This window comes from Suricata suricatta, chromosome 12, assembly GCF_006229205.1.
Source record: "Suricata suricatta isolate VVHF042 chromosome 12, meerkat_22Aug2017_6uvM2_HiC, whole genome shotgun sequence".
Taxonomy (NCBI): Eukaryota; Metazoa; Chordata; class Mammalia; order Carnivora; family Herpestidae; genus Suricata; species Suricata suricatta.
Genome location: NC_043711.1, coordinates 36765399 through 36782790, shown reverse-complemented (window position 1 = coordinate 36782790; position 17392 = coordinate 36765399). Strand labels below are relative to the sequence as shown.

Below are 17392 nucleotides of genomic sequence, written 5' to 3'. Positions count from 1 at the left end.
AGGGTTACCAGATTTAGCAAATAAAAATACACGATGCCCAGTTAAATTGAGTATTTCTTAAACTGAATTATTTTTGGTATACATGTACTACTTGGGACCAATGCATACTAAAAATGCCTCTGTTGTTTATCTAGACTTTAAATTTAGCTAAGTGTCCTCTGTTTTATCTGGGAACTCAGTTTGCCCAGCTAAATGCAACACCATGGCGGGGGGGGGGGGGAAGGTTAGATTTCAGGATTGTAGACAAAGTGTTAAGTAGCCATCTCAATGAACTAGTATCACTTATTTTTTTTTAATTTTTTTAATGCTTTTTATTTATTTTTGAGAGACAGAGAGAGACAGCTCAGAGAGAGAGAGTGAGAGAGAGACAGAATCTGAAACAGGCTCCAGGCTCTGAGCTAGCTGTCAGCACAGAGCCCGACGCGGGGCTCGAACCCACGAACCGTGAGATCTGACCTGAGCCGAAGCCGGATGCTTAACCAACTGAGCCACCCAGGCGCCCCATGAACTAGTATCACTTAAAACCACAATTCATTAAAAAAAAAAAAAAACAGAACTGCAAGAAATAAACAGAATGCCAAGTACTCTTGATTTATATTTTGCAGTGTACCAGGCAGTATTGTGGCACTTGGGCCCAGCACTAATATTATATATGTGCTACACATAAATATACATATGTGGCTTTATTCTGAAAATGACTTTTATATGCTGGTGGAGGAATTTAGCATGTTACTTTTCCCTTCATTTTTATAGCCAGTTATACAGTCAGAAATTGCTTTAAAATAACCCAAATTGTAAACTACCATTTAGCAACTGCTATTCAGGAATAGTGGATTCCATCTCCTTGCCTGTTAGGTTATAGCAGCCTTGTCCAGAATTTCAATGGTGTACCTCTGTTTTCTTTCCAGTGTTGGAACAGACCTTGGTGATAAAATTACAGAAACTAATATTCTTGCCACAAGGGTGTGAGGAGAACAGCCCATCTTACAGGAGGAGGTGAATGATTAATTTTAAGGCTGTCACAGTTTTAGCTCAACACACATTTTTATCTTCTCCTTTTTATGTTGTAGAAAAAGGGATGTTTCCCCACCCCCATAGTGAATTCATACCCATTTTTATGGACTGCAATATCTCCCTAATTGAACATAAATATGAGGGATCTGGGAATGATTGGAACCTGACAAACATAAGTGAAATGACAGACTTCTTATAATGACAATCGTTTGAAACGAGGAGCTTCACGTTGCATTCCAGAGTGACCACATCCCCATGTAGCAATAACCATAAACGTATGCTGCAGAGAGCCGTGAATTTGATGGGCTCAAAAGTAAAGCCATCCTTGTTTTAGGAATTATGACGAAGCCGTTGGTTTCCATGGCTACTGTTTGCTCTAATTGTGATACATTAGTAGGAACAAGAATTGGATGGTTCAAGTCATTTAGTTAATTAAACAGAAACTTGGACTCTGCCAAAAGAATTATGGGTGAAATTAGCATCCATTGGAATGCACCTGTAAAATGTGTCTTGAATAAGCCCTGTCAGCTGAGGGTGAGAGGGAACTAAGAAAGCTTGTGTGTTCTAACTACATCTTCCCTAGTTGTAACCCATTACAAGATGCCTAATTTATTTTTAAAATACGTTCTCAAATGAAACAAAACAGCACTGATCAATGAAACATGCTTTTTTGTTGTTGCCGTTCATATCAGGAAAATATGTGAAATGTCATACGCAGGGAGGTGGTAGCTCACAGCAATTACGGAAAATGATGAAACCAGAGTCTCCACTAGTGCAGTGAGCTCCTGAAAATAGGAGTTTGTAATGGGAAAAGCTGACATAGGAGAAACTGTGGCATCCCAGCTAGGTTTTGACATCACTGAAAGCTGGGTAGACTTTTGATGAAGACAAGCAAGAATATGGTAGATAGATTGAGATAAACTGGGATGAGGTTGTTACATTCTGCTTATGAATCTGGAGAAATGCTGGAACACCGCCTCTCTCCTCATCAGACCTTGTAAGTGTATGTCTCTATCTCTCTTAATATATTCTGTCCTAGAAAGAAGGTATTGTGATCTCCATTTTTCAGGGAGAATTAAGGCTTAGAGAGGTAAAATGATTTCCCCAAATCACTAAGCCAGGGTCATTTTTGTCCTGAGGAGTGTAGAGCAGAGCTTCATAAATAGCTCGGGGATGGATTTTAGAGTGTCAGTTGGTGGAATCATTCAGTGAACATATTTATTAAGCACCTACTCTGTTGTAGGCATGTGGGATAAAAAAGTGAGAAAGATATAGCCATGAACCTTCCCTCCCCGTCCTCCCTATGCCACAATAGACCACCTTGACTTTCAACAAATATGTTCAGTGCCCATGCATTGCAGAGATATCAGTTAAATAAATACATTGTGCAAAGGATACAACAATGAAAATAGACATGGACCTTGTTTTCCAGAACTGTGTTTGAGTAGGGGAGGCAGACATTCTTCATGTAATCCCATAAATAAGTGGGATTTTTGCAACAATGATAATTGCTTTGGGAAAGGATACTGTACTATAGGACACAGATTAGGGTGAAACTGATCCAGTTCCAAGCAGGGATGGAGCTGATAACTGAAGAAGACTTAGCCATGGTTCAGCATGGCAGGCAGAACTACCAGGATGTTGTGGCACGGTTTGTAAGACTGTCATCCTGGCATTTCATACTGGAACTTGGAGCCCACAAGGCAGGCATCTGAGGAGAGAAGAGGGATATAAAATGGCGGCTGTGGGATGTGGCAAGGACAAGCTGGAGTCTTTAAAGGCTGACTGAAGCTTGTGTCAGTGTGTGCTGCCTCTGACCTGATAACGAGTCATTAGAGCTAAAGGCACAAAGACACAGGAGTCAAAGAAGCTGGAGGATTCAGGGCAAGGTGAGGTGAGTGTAGGTTCAGAAGATAAGTGGACAGAGACAAAGAAATTGCATGGCAGTTGATTCACTTAATGTCTGCCAGATCTCAGGTGCAATTTCCCACATAGGAAGGCTGAAAACCTTCAATGAAGACTGGCTTGGCTTGAGTTTTGGGAAGGAGAACATGTTGACTTTGTCAAACTGTCTTAGGGGACAGTTTATCAGATTCATGTTAGAATCTTGGCACGAGTTAGTACTATGCTTTGGACTTCAGCCCCTTATAGTATAGAGGTAGTGTTACAGGTGGGAGAGTCTGAGTTCTATCAATGGAGGTCTCAGTTCTTGGATTCCCCACCAAAGGTTTACATGAGGGTCCACACTCCAGTGAAGACAGTCAGAAGGAAAGTATTTAACCACAAAGCAGTTTACTAAAAGGAGTACATTCTCAAGCTGGGAAAGCAGGCAGGCCCAGAGGGGGCAACAGCACTGGGGGAAGGGTTATTTTTTCTACTTGGGTTTGCATAGGTTATGGGTCATATCTAGGGCTGTTTTTGACTGATATTATTGCCAGTCATCCAAGGGCCTCCTACTACAAGTCAGGAGGGGGAGTTTTTGTTCCTACAAGGTTCTTGCCAGAACTGTCCTGGCCATCTTCCTCCATGGCAGTGGGCGGGGGTGGTGGTGTGCAAACCACAATGTAAATATATTATAATGAAGTTATAGGTTATTTAGGATACAGGCTGGAAAGGAGAGTGCTTTCTCTGCACCTGTTGTTCTTGGGCTACTAGACCCAGGAGGTGAAAAACCAAGAAACCACTGTTTACCACCACCCTTATATCCAGTTCATATCTAGCTAACTGCCTCCTCTATCAGTAATACTGTCTACCTGACGAGGTTGTTTTGAGGACTAGATATAATAGTGAGCCAAACAAAGTAACTAGTCTTAGAGGTAACTTTCAAACAAAGAGGCAGAAAGTAAACTGATGATGACAGGCAAGAAGAGAAATAAAGCAGGTTGAGAGATCAGAGTGGGGTTGTTGGTGTGTCGTATATGGGATGAAGAAGGCCTCTCTAACAAGACGCCATCTTCACATGAGAGATACCATGTGGACATCAGGAATTAAGAATTTGTAGTAGGACTCTACATAGGAACTCATAATTATATTAATTTAATACATTCAGAAACTACAGATCATTTATACTTTGCTTTGTAATAACTATTCACTTACATTTGGATAATAGCACTCTAGAATCTGGTAACAGGACTTTCCAATGATAGTTTTTTTTTTTTTTTAGTTAAGTGTTTGTTTTACACAGGATATGTGAGCTGGAGAGAGGGGCAAAGAGGGAAGGAGGGAAGAGGAGAGAGAGAGAAAGAGAAAGAGAGAACGCACGAGCGCGAGAGAATCTTAAGCAGGCTCCACGCTGATCCCATTATCTTGGGAACATGACCTGAGCCAAAATCAAACCCCACAGAATCTTAATGTATGGAAATTGCTAGAACAGTTTGTGAACAATTAAAACTAAAACTGTCAATTATTTAACCCACAAAAGTGGGTTCATCTGAAAATAACAGAACTGTATCAGCCACATGCATGCTATAGCAAAACCATAGGCAAGTCCAGCAAACAAAGGAGAGAAATGTTATTTTATGGAGAAGGACAACATTGGGAGGGGTTTTTTTTTAAATGAAAGTCCACTGGAAAAAAGCAGTTCTCACTAAGTAGATTGTGGGGGTAGTTGGTTTCTTATAATAGATATTGTGTACATCTCCCTTCTGGGACCTGTAACTGATGATTCCTCCTATTGATAGTTCTTTTGGATATGTAGTTGACATTCTTCCTATTAATTGACATCAGGTGGTGGACCTCCCAATTCTGTTAGTGAGGTTTCCTTTTACTAATTTACAATGTGTTCTGTTAATTAACCTATTAACAATTATCTTTACTAACTGTGATATAATCTTTTTCTGAGTTGTTTTAAGGATTTAATGAGATAATGTATGGGAAATACCTAACTCAGGGTCTAAAGAGTTTTAGAGGCTCAATAAACAGTAATTTGTCTTAGAAATTTCACTGCAGGTGAAATTAGTGATAATATTTCATTTCTCCACTTTGTCTTTTCCAAGTCTTGACTTCACCTTAGGAGGATCTGAGCAAGAAAGGAAAGCAAAGATTTAGAAAGGCCAGTTTATATACAACATTGAGTGTAATGGGCAATGGGAACAAGTTCCCAGAGCAGAGAAACTCTTGAGATGTCTCCAGTAGCTGGGATAAGGATTAGCTCTGGGATGATGCATCTGGAATGTTGAGATAGATACATGCAAGGGATTAGCAAAGAAATAACAAGGTTTACTAGAGAAGGTGGGAATGGAAAGAATCCAAAGCGCATAGTCTGGAGAGGAAGAATAGATAATGGCACTCTAGAAAAAAGCATAGCAACTCCTATAGGAACTAGATTTTCTGTCTCAGTCTCTGAATTTGATACCTGAACAAACCTTATAAATCATTTGCTTCTTCCCTAGATAGGAAAACTGAGCCTCAGAAATGGTTAAAGGCTATACAAAGTGATAGGAACAGGAAGATACCCTCTGTCTGCTCCTGCTTTGTCTTCTGTACAGGCTGCCTTTGTAGGTTCAGATTGAAGTAATACTGGACATCCAAATGGAAATGTGGTATAGATAGTTGAAATATTAGGAATCTCAAATAGAGACCTAGGCTGAACAGAGGCATCTGCATCCAGGAAGTTTTCTGGTGACATAGCAAAGGGAGAAAGTACAGGAAAGGTGGGCAAAGTGAGAGGGTTAAAGGAGAATTAGGAGTGGCCCAAAAAGGGAGAAAACATGCAGATTACATACGGTCTTTACAGCTGAAGAAAGGGCAGGTTTCAACAACATGGCAACCATGTTGTTAAGCATGATGGAGCTGGTTTAGGGCAATGGAAGACCTAGAGACTAGACCACGGGAGGTAGAGGGGGTCCCGTAGCAGAAGCTGGTTTCCCAGGAAAACTACTTTGAGGCTCCTCTAGTCTGAGCCTTGAACTCTTCCTCCAAGTGTCTTAGTTTGATGGTGTAGCTCACTAATTGGTAGTTGCTAGAAGCTAACCATACTACTTGGTAGGGAATAGCAGCTCTGTGGGGTAGATGTATACACTGGATCCTTGAAGATAATAAATCCAGCCAGATCCTTTGTTGGCTCTGAAATCATCACAGGGGCAGGACTGTATTTGTTTGCCAGGGCTGCTATAACAAAGGACCACAGACTGGATGACTTAAACAACAGAAATTTATTGTCTCATACTTCAAGAGGCTAGGAATTCAAAATCAGAGTGTTCATTCCTTTTGATGGCTGTGAAGAACAGCCTTTTCTGTGCCTCTTCCAAAGCTTCTGGTGGTTTGCTGGCAATCATGACTGTTCCTTGTTGAAACATTACTCCAGGCTTTGTCTTCACCTTCATATGCGTTTCCTCTGTTTGTGTGTCTGTGTCCAAATCTCCCTCTTTTATAAGGACACTATATTAGGGGCCTACCCTGTTCCAGTAGGACTTCATCTTAACTAATTATTAGATCTACAGTGATTCTATTTCCAAACAAGGTCACATTCTGAGGTAGCAAGGGTTAGGGCTTCAATATATGAATTTGTGGTGAGGGAGACACAATTCACAAGTACCAAGGGCTGTGACATATGAGAATCTGCCATCACCATGGTCTTATCTACCATAAGTAGCTCAGGTCCAGAAGCCTACAACAAGCACCTTCTTTCATTTTCACTTTATAGAAACTCTGAAGACAGAACTGTGTTCCTGCTGGCTGCCTTAAAAGTATCAGTAATCCAGTAAGGGGGGGAAGGATCATTGAAATGAAGTCCCACCTCAACTATTCTCAGGCTCTATTCCACTTGGGGTAATAAGTCGTTGAGCCTCAGCTTGCTTGTCTACAAATCAGAAATTCATCCTTCCAAGTTAGGGTATTGCAAATCAAATAAAATGCAAAGAGAGATTAGAAAAGCTATAAAGCCCATACTCAATGTTATTTTTATCATTTCAAGCTTATAAAGACAAAACCAAGAAGAAACCTGTCATTTTTATTTTTTCTCTTATTGATTAACATATGTTTGAAATCCAGCACATGGCCTTAGGTGGCAAATTAGTCTCAAAAACATTACCTGAAGTACAAATGAACACTCTAGCTTCCTGTGGATGTAGAACAGAGATCATGTCCCTGTTTTAGATGTTCCTGTTAGCTTATTGAGGTTGGGTATCTAAGGAAATAATTATTCTCTAGTGGAAAAGAAGCAGCTCATATTCATAAAGACAATAAGAAATTTTTCTTCGTAGATGTGGAAAGGTCAGCATGACAGGTATTTGCACAGTGTTAAAACTACAAAATCTCCACTAGTCAGAGTTGAAGGCTTGGTGCTGTAGCTTGCTGGAAAATACTTGTATCTCAAGGTATGTGTTTTCTACTCTATTACTTTGCTAGGTTGCCATAAACTAAGTATCACAGACTGGGTGGTTTCAATAATAGAAATGTCTTGTCTCATGGTTCTGGAGGTTTGAAGTCTAAGATCAAGGTGATGGTTTGGTTTCTTTTGAGACCTTCCTCCTTGGCCTACCGATAGTCACCTTCTCCCTTAGTCTTCACATGCTCTCTTCTCTGTGCAGGCACATGTCGACACCCCAATTTCCTCCTCCTAGGAGGACTCCAGTCAGAATGGATGAGGGCTCATGTTAATGACCTCATTTTAAGTTAACTATATAGAGACCTTATTTCCAAATACAGTCACATATTCTAAGACACTGTGGCTTGGGACTTCAATGTAGGAATTGGGGAGACACAATTCAGCCCATAACATTCTGCTCTTTGGTCACTCCAAATTTATATCTTCCTCACAGGAAAAATATATCTACTATTTTCCTTTAAAACTCAAAGCACAGCTCTCAAGATTTTTGCTTAAATTGAGGCAGTTATTCCTTGACATAACAAGAAATTAGGGTCCTCTGTCCTTTGTCTTAAAATAGGTGGTATACACTTCAATTGTGTTATAGATAGTAGCTAATTCACTCACCACTCTTTTACTGAAGGACTTCTGTGTGCCAGCCCAGGGGTTGTGGTAGAGTCTTCAGATAAAGTTCTTAATCTAACTTGCCCACTCTATGACTTTAGAAAGAACTGGAACCATCTCTCCTTGATCTCCATATCCTCAGTGCTTGGCACTTAGTTACAAACTATAATCTCCTTTCTCCTTTCAATTACATAGGAAAAACTAGTTTACATGTAAATATTTTAATGTGTTGTATAAAAAAAAATCATGTCTAGGAGTCCTGGTCCTGGGACAAAAAGTCACTTACCTTTTTTCAATTGTAAAAAAATGTGTTTTGGAACAGAAATCTCTAGGGCACTTTTAAGTAAGTAATTCCATGGCTAACTCAAGTTTGGGGAGTCAGAGAGGCCTTCTTGGAATAGGAGACATTCTTGATTCATCCTGAAGTGAGAGTCGGTAGAGAAGCATTTTGGGTAGTAGAAGGATCACAAGTGACAGCAATCCTAGTGTGTTTCCAGAATTTGACCCACGTCCTGGTAGTTGAGACCAAGTTTGTACCTCTAGGAACATGCAGTGACATTATTTAGACTACACAGTGATTAACTGACTAGCCTTTAAGTTTGTGTTTGTTGCCATCTGGATTAGAGTGGGCATGAAGATATATATTCTGCATCTCCACCTATCCTGTCTATCTAGAAAAAGGATAATCCTAGTAGACCAATGGATAGTACTAGTTTATAAAGACTCTGTTAAGGAAGCAAGTGACATGCATAGCACAGCTTAAAATGCGTGGAATTTGGGATAGTTGTTTTCATTACTAAATAGTGGGTCCACCAGTTAGATGAAATTATACAAGAAATGGACCTCCTTGTGAGACTTTACAGTAATACCTGGCTCTATATGATGAAAGCAGAGAATTAGAGTTGTTTATTAACTTGGGCTACAAAATACCATAGTGTGTATAGTTTAAACAATAGACCTTATTTTCTTCACAGTTCTTGGGGTTAGGATTCCAAGATCAAGGGGCTAGCAGGGATGGGTTTTTGTGCACTCTCTTCCTGGTTTGCAGATGCCACCTTCTTGCTGTGTCCTCATGTGGTCTTAAGTCTGAATATGCATAGAAAGAAAGAGAATTAACTGGTCTCATATTTTATAAAAACACCAGTTCCATCTCATTACGGCCTACCCTGATGACCTCATTTAACCTTAATTGCCTACTCAAAGGCACTGTGCAAATCTGGTCACATTGGGGGTTAAGGCTTCAACAGGTGAATTTGGGGGTACACAGTTTACCCCATCACAAGGTTGCTTTATGTGTTTTCTTATGCTAAGCAGCACATGGAGGAGGTAACCAGAACTTGCCAGGTAAACTCTAAAATAGTATCTCAAAAGCCAGCACAATTCTGAAAAGATAACCAAGTTTCTTAATTTTGTCTCAAAGATAAGATTATTCTACATTCCATTTTTTTTTCTCTTTCTCAGCTTAGCACATTTTAAAATAGATTTGAAACCCAGGAAATTAACACCTTCAATTTATTCCCAGAACAGATAGCTAATAAGTAGGGAAAATTAAAATTTTCAGCCAGTTTGCTTTCGTGTTTTATAACACATACCACTTTGGCTCTGGAGTAGTTTAATTTGAATTAATCACTAGACTCTCTTCAGAGTTAGAAATGAGGTGGTATTTAAAGCAAGTTACATTGTTAGTGTAATGTGACGCCTAAAATTTAGCCTGAGGTGCAGTCATTTGCACATATGCTTGATACTTTGCATGCATTTTTTTGCCCCCAAATCTTTAATGATAAGGATGATTTCCATTATCAAGGTTAAGTAAGTTGAGGGTGGGGAAAGGCTCATGAAAGAAAGCCCCCCTTAGGAACACAGATGACAAGGTAGGGGGGGTAATAATTTTCACCTACTATAAGACTGTGTAATCTTCCCTAAGATGTTTGATCAGACACAAACAAGTGTGACGATGGAATCACTGAGCCCCCTCACTATTTTTAGTATGTGGCCAATGTTGTGCAAATTTACAAAACACCATTGATTGCCAAATCAGATTTCAGTGGTGACCTGCATCTCTGTGGAGCTCACCCACCACACTGACAGCATTGCCAGATGTACTTCCTGCTGACCAGATGGAGGGAAGATAATAAGGGGAATGGGATGGATGGTTACTATCCAAACATGTTTTCTCTCACTTCATGAAGGCTTTTAGAAATCATTTGGAACTGGAAATACCAGATTGGGCTGGTCCCTTAGAATTCAATAGTATCCTCAACCTACCTCGGTGCTTTGGTGAGCTGACCTGTCTCCAGTGACAACTTCTGACATTATCATTGAAGTCAAGCAATTCCTTTATAGAAGAAAAGCATAACATTTTACCAAAAACAGTTAAGCTTATGTCCTATTTCCCAATTTCATAGAGCTATGAATTTGGGACAAAATTGATCCTTATGGAATAGCTGCCTATTTGACAATACTTTGGCATTTGGCAGCCTTTGATGTGTGATACTTTTAAATTTCTGTCTGATTATGTTGCCACCAAGTGCCTGGTCCAATAAGTGAAGGAGGAATTCTTAATAATAGGACTTTTCCAGAAATGCCAATTATGATAATCCCTGCAACACTTAGATGTTGTAGAAGATGAAATGCCTATAAAGCCCTCTATTTAGTCCCCTCTGGATCTGTAGTCTGTTTCATAGCCAACTATTTACCAAACATTCAGATCTCTGAGGCCAAGATCATTCAGTTTTTCACTTGTGGGGACCAGACAACAGGAATACAATTGGCCCCTCCAATGACCCATCTAATGTAGAAGGTGGATGGTGCACAATTACACCAGACCACCAGTGGTCAGTCAGCTGGCTGGAACCACTGTCCTTTTTTTCTCTCTGTGCCCTGTGATCTTCACCTTTGGGAAAGTCTGTTTCTGCTACAAATCTCTGGCTTTATACACCACAAAGATTCCAAGAGAGGAATATTTGTGCCTCAGCTAGAAGTAACCTGCAGTGATGAGTATCAGAGATACTTATTTTAATGAAACCACCCCAATGGAATAGGACTCCTGGTAGAATCTGAGACTCTACATTTGGAGGGCATCTCGCCCACCTTCCCCTCTTTCTTTATATTACTGACTAATTTTTCCTTTAGGATAATTTGCTGGGTTGTGAGACAATGATGGACAAGCCAGAGAAGGGACAACCTTCATGAGGCTTTCAGTATAATGGTGGAACTAGATCTGAGTTTTTCAACCTCAGTATTACTGATATCTCATACTGGTTAATTCTTTTGGGGTATGGGGAGAAGGAGAACTGTCCTGTGCAACATAAGGGCCAGGGATATTGTTTAATATCTTACCAGGAAATTCCTAGTAGCAACCTTCCTTACCTGGTTGGAACAATAATGAAGGTCTCCAGACTTTCCCTTCATTGCGCTAGATTAAAATATAAGGAAACTAACAAATAAATATGTATGTGTGTGTCTTAAAATATTAAATTATAAATATCACAAGTGAGACAAATATGGCACTGGGTAAGAGAAAGTCATAGAATGGGATTTAATTAAGGTTAAAGGGTTAGGGATGGCATCTTTAAGGAAGTGATATTTAAGAGAAGACCTAAAGAAGGATTATGGTGATAGGCATCTGGGTGGCTCAGTCAGTTGAGCGTCTGACTTCAGCTCAGGTCATGATCTCAAACTCTGTGAGTTCATGCCCCGCATCGGACTCTGTGATGACAGCTCAGAACCTGGACCCTGCTTTGGATTCTTTGTCTCCCTGTCTCTCTAACCCTCCCCCACTTGGACTTTCACTCTCTTTCAAAAATAAACAAACATTTAAAAATTAGTGTGGCAGGAAGGCTTTGGAGAATTTTAAACATGGAAGTTATAGTACTTGACTTACATTTTAGGAGCAACAGATTTCTCCCTATGGTATAGAAAATGTATTTGGTGGAGATAGGGTAGAATAGAGGCTAAGCCAGCATCATTATTCATTGTATTGTTTGAAGGCTGTCTGCATGTTTCACTTGTGCTTATGTGGGATACAAAGTAAAGGAATTAGTGTCCTATGGAAAATACGGCAAGAGCCTCATCAATCTGGGACTATTAATTTGCAACCATACAGCATCTTAGATTCTATTTTACTGAAAATGAACTGATGGTGCTACAAAATCAAAATGGCTGAGTGGTAACGTGTGTGAAATGTGTTGAAGATTACTTTCCATTGTGTAAGATGGGGATCAAAATATATGTTAAACATCTGTTAATGAAGATGGAGATAAGTAAAGTCTTATTCTACATGAACATAATTATTTTAATTACTATTATTGAGAGCAATAACATTAACTTCATTATAAGCCAGAATTCAACTGAACAAATTGTAAAGATCAGTTTGGCTCTATTCAACAATTCATGAGTGGGCAGCATCTATTTGGTATATGGAAAGGAGCTCCAAGAAGCTATACAAAATGAAAGACTTTTAGAAGCAGAAGGGAATGGGGACAAGGAAGTTATACTAGCCAAAGTAGATTGGTTGTAGCAAGGTCACTTTCCTTTGGGGGATGGCAGGGGTCTATCAGATGGATTACATAACTAGTGCTGATCAGGCAATTCTTAATTAACTAGGAGAGCTAAAACTGAATCTGGGAGTGGAGACATGAGGATTAGCATTAGCCACTCCATTTGGGGCCTATTGTTTTTAACAATTTCTTCCATGTTAAGTATCACATTTTATGTCCTACATGTCTCTCAAATTCATTTGCTCTTCTTGATCACCATCAGTCTACAATCTAGCCCTTAGCGTAAACTTAGTTATCAAAGTTTGCATTTAACGTGTTTTAAACTTATTTAAAAAAAATCTTAATGATAGAGTGAGAAAAGTCTGCAGTAAATCATTTTTGCTTCTTAAAATCATGTTTAGTGTTGATAGCCAATCTGGAGTTTTACAGGATAACCTTAAGAAGCATACACAGAAAATAAGATTATACTTTGATAGAAAGGGAAACAAAATTGACTATTGTCCTGATTGACCACCAAAAGATGGTGGAATCAGACAATTATTCATCTACAAATATGGATTGATGTCTACTATGAGGAAGGTACAAACTAGGTGATAAAATATAATGGACATCAAAATCTAGAATAGTCCTAGCGAATACAGGAATAGGAGGTGTATGTTCTTAAAATGATCATGTGACCAAAATGTGAACTTGGGAACAGTGTACCTAGTATAGTGCTAGGCCTCGTTAAACAATTGTTGGTTGGTTGGACAATAAAGAATTTGCTTTGGAAGGAGGAGAGGATAGCCATGTGCTTCTGTGTGTGTTGAACTATTTTAAAATCCCTTTTTCCCTCCATCTGAGCAGACTTCCTATTGAAAACACCCTTGTGCTATAGGCGCCCATAGGCGTTGTCCTGGGCCTTTGTGCCTTTAGCAGTATCCTCACCGATTGCTTTCATGCCACTTTCAAACTATGGTCTTTCCCTGTGATTTGGAGCTGGTGAGTTGGGGTGAGTGGGGCCACTTCAGTGTAGTAACTTTGAACAAAGACTTGGGTCCCTGAAAGCCACGTTGATATCCTAGCTATGGCCCTCGCTGGCTGCTGGCCTTGGGCCATTTACTCTTAGCTTCTGTATCTCTTGAGCCTCCATTTGCTTCACTGCTAAATGGGGATAATAATACCTATCCAGGAGGGTTGTGTGGAATAAATGTCTCAGACTTTTGTAAAAAAAAAAAAAAAAAAGTCCTGAAGACAGCACATTTTGCTAATGATGGCATGCATGCACAAAGCACTTGTTCCATCCCAGAACTATTCATGATAGGAGTATTAAATGAGTAACACAACTATCAACCTGATGTAGTAGGTATTACTATCCTCATTTTATAGATGAGGAAACTGAGGACTTAATGAGGTTTAGTAACTTATCCAAAGATATATGGCTAGCAAGTGATGGAGTTGGGATTTGAAATAAGGTGCTTTCATTTTAGAGACTATGCCTTAACCATTCAAATACTGCTATAGGGGTGCTTGGGTAGCTCAGTCAGTTAAGCACCAGAGTTTGGCTTAGGTCATGATCTCATAGTTTGTAGGTTCAAGCCCTGTGTCAACAGTCCTTTGCTCAGAGCTTGGAGCCTGCTTCCCACTCTGTGTCTCCCTCTCTCTGTCCCTCCCCGACTTGAACTATCTCTTCTCACTCAAAATAAATATAACATTAAAAAAGAGAGATAACCGACAAAGCCATCCAGGTGTCCCTAAGTGTTGGACTTTGGCTCAGGCCATGATCTCAGTTTATGGGTTCAAGACCCATGTTGGGCTCTCCACAGACTGCCCAGAGCCTGCTTCAGAGTCTGTGTCTCCTTCTCTTTCTCTACCCACCCCCCACCCCCTGCTTCTGTGTTTGCTCACTCGCTCTCTCTCAAAAATAAATAAACATTAAAAAAGAAGAAGAAGAAAAATAAAATATGCTGCTGTAAATTAGGAGAACAGGAGAGAGAAGAGCTATGAAAAAACCCCAGGGAAGTTGGTGTGCAGAGGAGGGCGCATGTGAGGAAAGAGGAATGAAACAGGAATTACTGCAGTCCTCAGTATTGAAGCCTTTCCTGACCCTGCACTGTACCTAGCAGCTTCTACAAACCACACCAAACAAGTTTCCTTTTTTGAGCTATGCACACTAGCCTACTAGAAAGTACTAACAAAAATTGCCAAATTATCATTGATGTTCGTTCCCTGCAAGGCATTCCCATTACTTTATTTCTTTGTATGCACCCCATGATTTATCAACAAGACCCTTTCAGGCTGACCTTTTCTTTTTCATTATTTTTTGCATCTTTTGTTATAGCTCATTCTCATCAACTTAATTACATTCCAATAAATAGGGTTCTTTCTTAATTAGCAATGTCCTACTCTTTGACCTTGGATGTATGTATAACAATAGATATTGCCAGCAGCCTAAGAGAAAATATCCCAATTTGTCCTATGTATTATGCTTGCTTTTTGTTTACAAAGATGCTGCTATTAATTTAGTATTCAGAAAGCCTGGTAGATTTCATTCCACAGATACATGGAAACTCCAAAGTTGTGTCTAGCTCATGGTATCATATCCAATGTCCAGTTCCCATTTCCTTTCCTTCTATGTGTGGAGTGACATTTGGATGACTTGGCTGGCAGTCTAATCTGAAAGAAGAAGTAGGTTTCAGCTCACATATGTGTAACTTATCTTATTCTGTACCAGGCAGTTTACTCAAACTTCTGATCTGTCCACCACTGCTACCTGCTTAAAATCAAGTAATTTGTCACATATCATCTTATTCTTTGCTGGGCTAATTAGGAACCTATTTTCTAAACAAACAACAACAAAAACATCTACATGTGTTTTTCCCATTGCAAACTGAAAGCATATGCTACGTTTTAAACACATTGTCATATTTTCTAAAGGTGGGAATGGTTGGGATTTGATTTTGCACTTAAAAAATTAAACAACTCTAGATATTTTAAGGTTACTAGTAAGTGGACCAGATGTGAAAAATATATTCACAAAAAATAAAAAAATTCTTGAAGAGCATCACCTAATACTCTTATAATATGCTTAACTGGTATTAATTGTGGGTAGTGCCCAATAGAATTTTCTGTGAGAATGGCAGTGCTCTAACGTGCATTGCCAAATATGGTAGCGAGTCTTGGTGGCTGTTGAGTACTTGAAATGTGATTGGTATAACTGAGAAATGAAATACTTTAAAATCTTAATTAAATTTAAATAGCACATCTGGCTACTAGCTACCATGCAGCACAACACAACTATAGATAGTTTTCTGGGATAAAAGTGAGAGGAGGAAGGCAGGAATTTGTAACTCCTAAAACATCAAAGAGTAGCTGGTACTTGAAAATCCTAAAGAGTGAAGAGTGAACCCAGCAGATGTACATGGATTGAATCTCTAGAATGACTAAAGAAAACTTTGGCTGAAGTCAAGCAGAACTTGAGGGATGTTAACCACTGTCTGTTTCATCAGGAACTTTGAGGAATGGGGCTGTCACACCAGCCTACTTCTTTAATGAAATGGCATCTTTAATTAACTTTTCTAGATGATATTGTCACTGGTGTTTAAGATAAAATTCATTATTTCTCAACTAAAAACTATAGACTGCCCTGCTGCATTTGCATGTAGCGTCTTCAGTAGATAATTACTTCGATCTTTGTTAGGAGCTGTTCACCCTGTTCTAAGGCCCAGAGTCCTTTGTGTAATACTATCATGATCCAAAGCCAAAATTGCTGCAAGCCAGTACAAGCTAATTCACTCCACCACAAAAAGTATATCTGACTTATTCATCATTTTGAAAAATATGCTATGTTATCACAACCAGCAAATTTTAGAAAAGGGATTTCTTCAAAATCAGTTTATGGCAAATTTTAACTATAGATGGTTTATCTTGATGTATGCTTAACTTTTGCCAGAAATACCCCTTCTTATCTTGTCCACGTGGCTAAAACTCCTATTCATCTTTCAAGTTAGAGCTTGAGCCTCAGTTTATGTCTTGTCTTGCCCTACTTCTCAGGTCCTATGCTTTCTTGTAATCATATTAACAGAGAGAAAGGAGTGAGTGTTCTGGTCTTTCTCTGCCACTGGACTTTGACCAAATGAAGATAAAAACTCTGTCCTATTCATCTTTATTTTCCTGAGTATCTAATGGGGGCATGGGCATAGTAAAAACACTGCAAATATTTGATAACTTAAGGCATATTCCTTCTAAAAGAAGAACATTTCCAGGAAGTATGCTAGAACAATTCCAAGGGTCAGGTCTCACTGAAGGTAATAAGCATAGCCCTGTTTGTCTATATCAGGACAGCAACTGGTGGCAGACCATGCAGGTTCTTATAAATATTCCTTGTTAAAAAGGTATCTGTTACTGCATCTCAACATATCTATTTTTTTTAATTTTGTTGTACTAATTTTTGAGAGAGACAGAGCATGAGTGGGGGAGGGGTAGAGAAAGGGAGGGAGAAACAAAATCTGAAACAGGCTCCAGGCTCTGAGGTGTCAGCACAAAGCCCACGAACCGTGAGATCATGACCTGAGCCAAAGTCGGACACTTAATTGACTAAGCCATCCAGGTGCCCCATCAACATATCTATTTTCACATACAGTAGATTTGTGTAGATACAGAGAAAACTCCGGATTCATGGTAATATGAGCACTAATCACTTCACTCATGTACAAACTGACAGATCGTGTGCACACAGCTCAGTGCCCAAGGGTCATCCCTGTACTATGACAACATGCCCAAGTCTACTCCTGGTTACAAACCTATTTCTGCCAAATCATAAAAACATTAAGCATCCCATCTTCTAAAAGTAATGCTTTCTATAAGATACCATAATTTCCTCAAAGACCATATTCCAAAATAGTCTTTTCCCTTGATTATGCAAATAGCCCTTAACTTAGTGGTCATGACATATCAATATTCCAGATGA

The 17392-nt window shown here is 39.4% G+C and overlaps 1 protein-coding gene and 1 long non-coding RNA gene across 7 annotated transcripts in view; one reads left to right on the top strand and one right to left on the bottom strand.

The window, feature by feature from the left end:
- The window catches only part of GRM7 (glutamate metabotropic receptor 7), an 850676-nt gene that overhangs the window by 737061 nt on the left and 96223 nt on the right, over positions 1-17392 (top strand). The window lies entirely within an intron of this gene.
- The window catches only part of LOC115274058, a 308694-nt gene continuing 300171 nt past the window's right edge, over positions 8870-17392 (bottom strand). Inside the window, exons 4-5 of the long non-coding RNA XR_003901068.1 lie at positions 10211-10280; positions 8870-9031 (exon numbers count right to left, since the gene is read on the bottom strand). This is a non-coding gene — a long non-coding RNA (uncharacterized LOC115274058). The remainder of the gene's footprint in view (positions 9032-10210; positions 10281-17392) is intronic.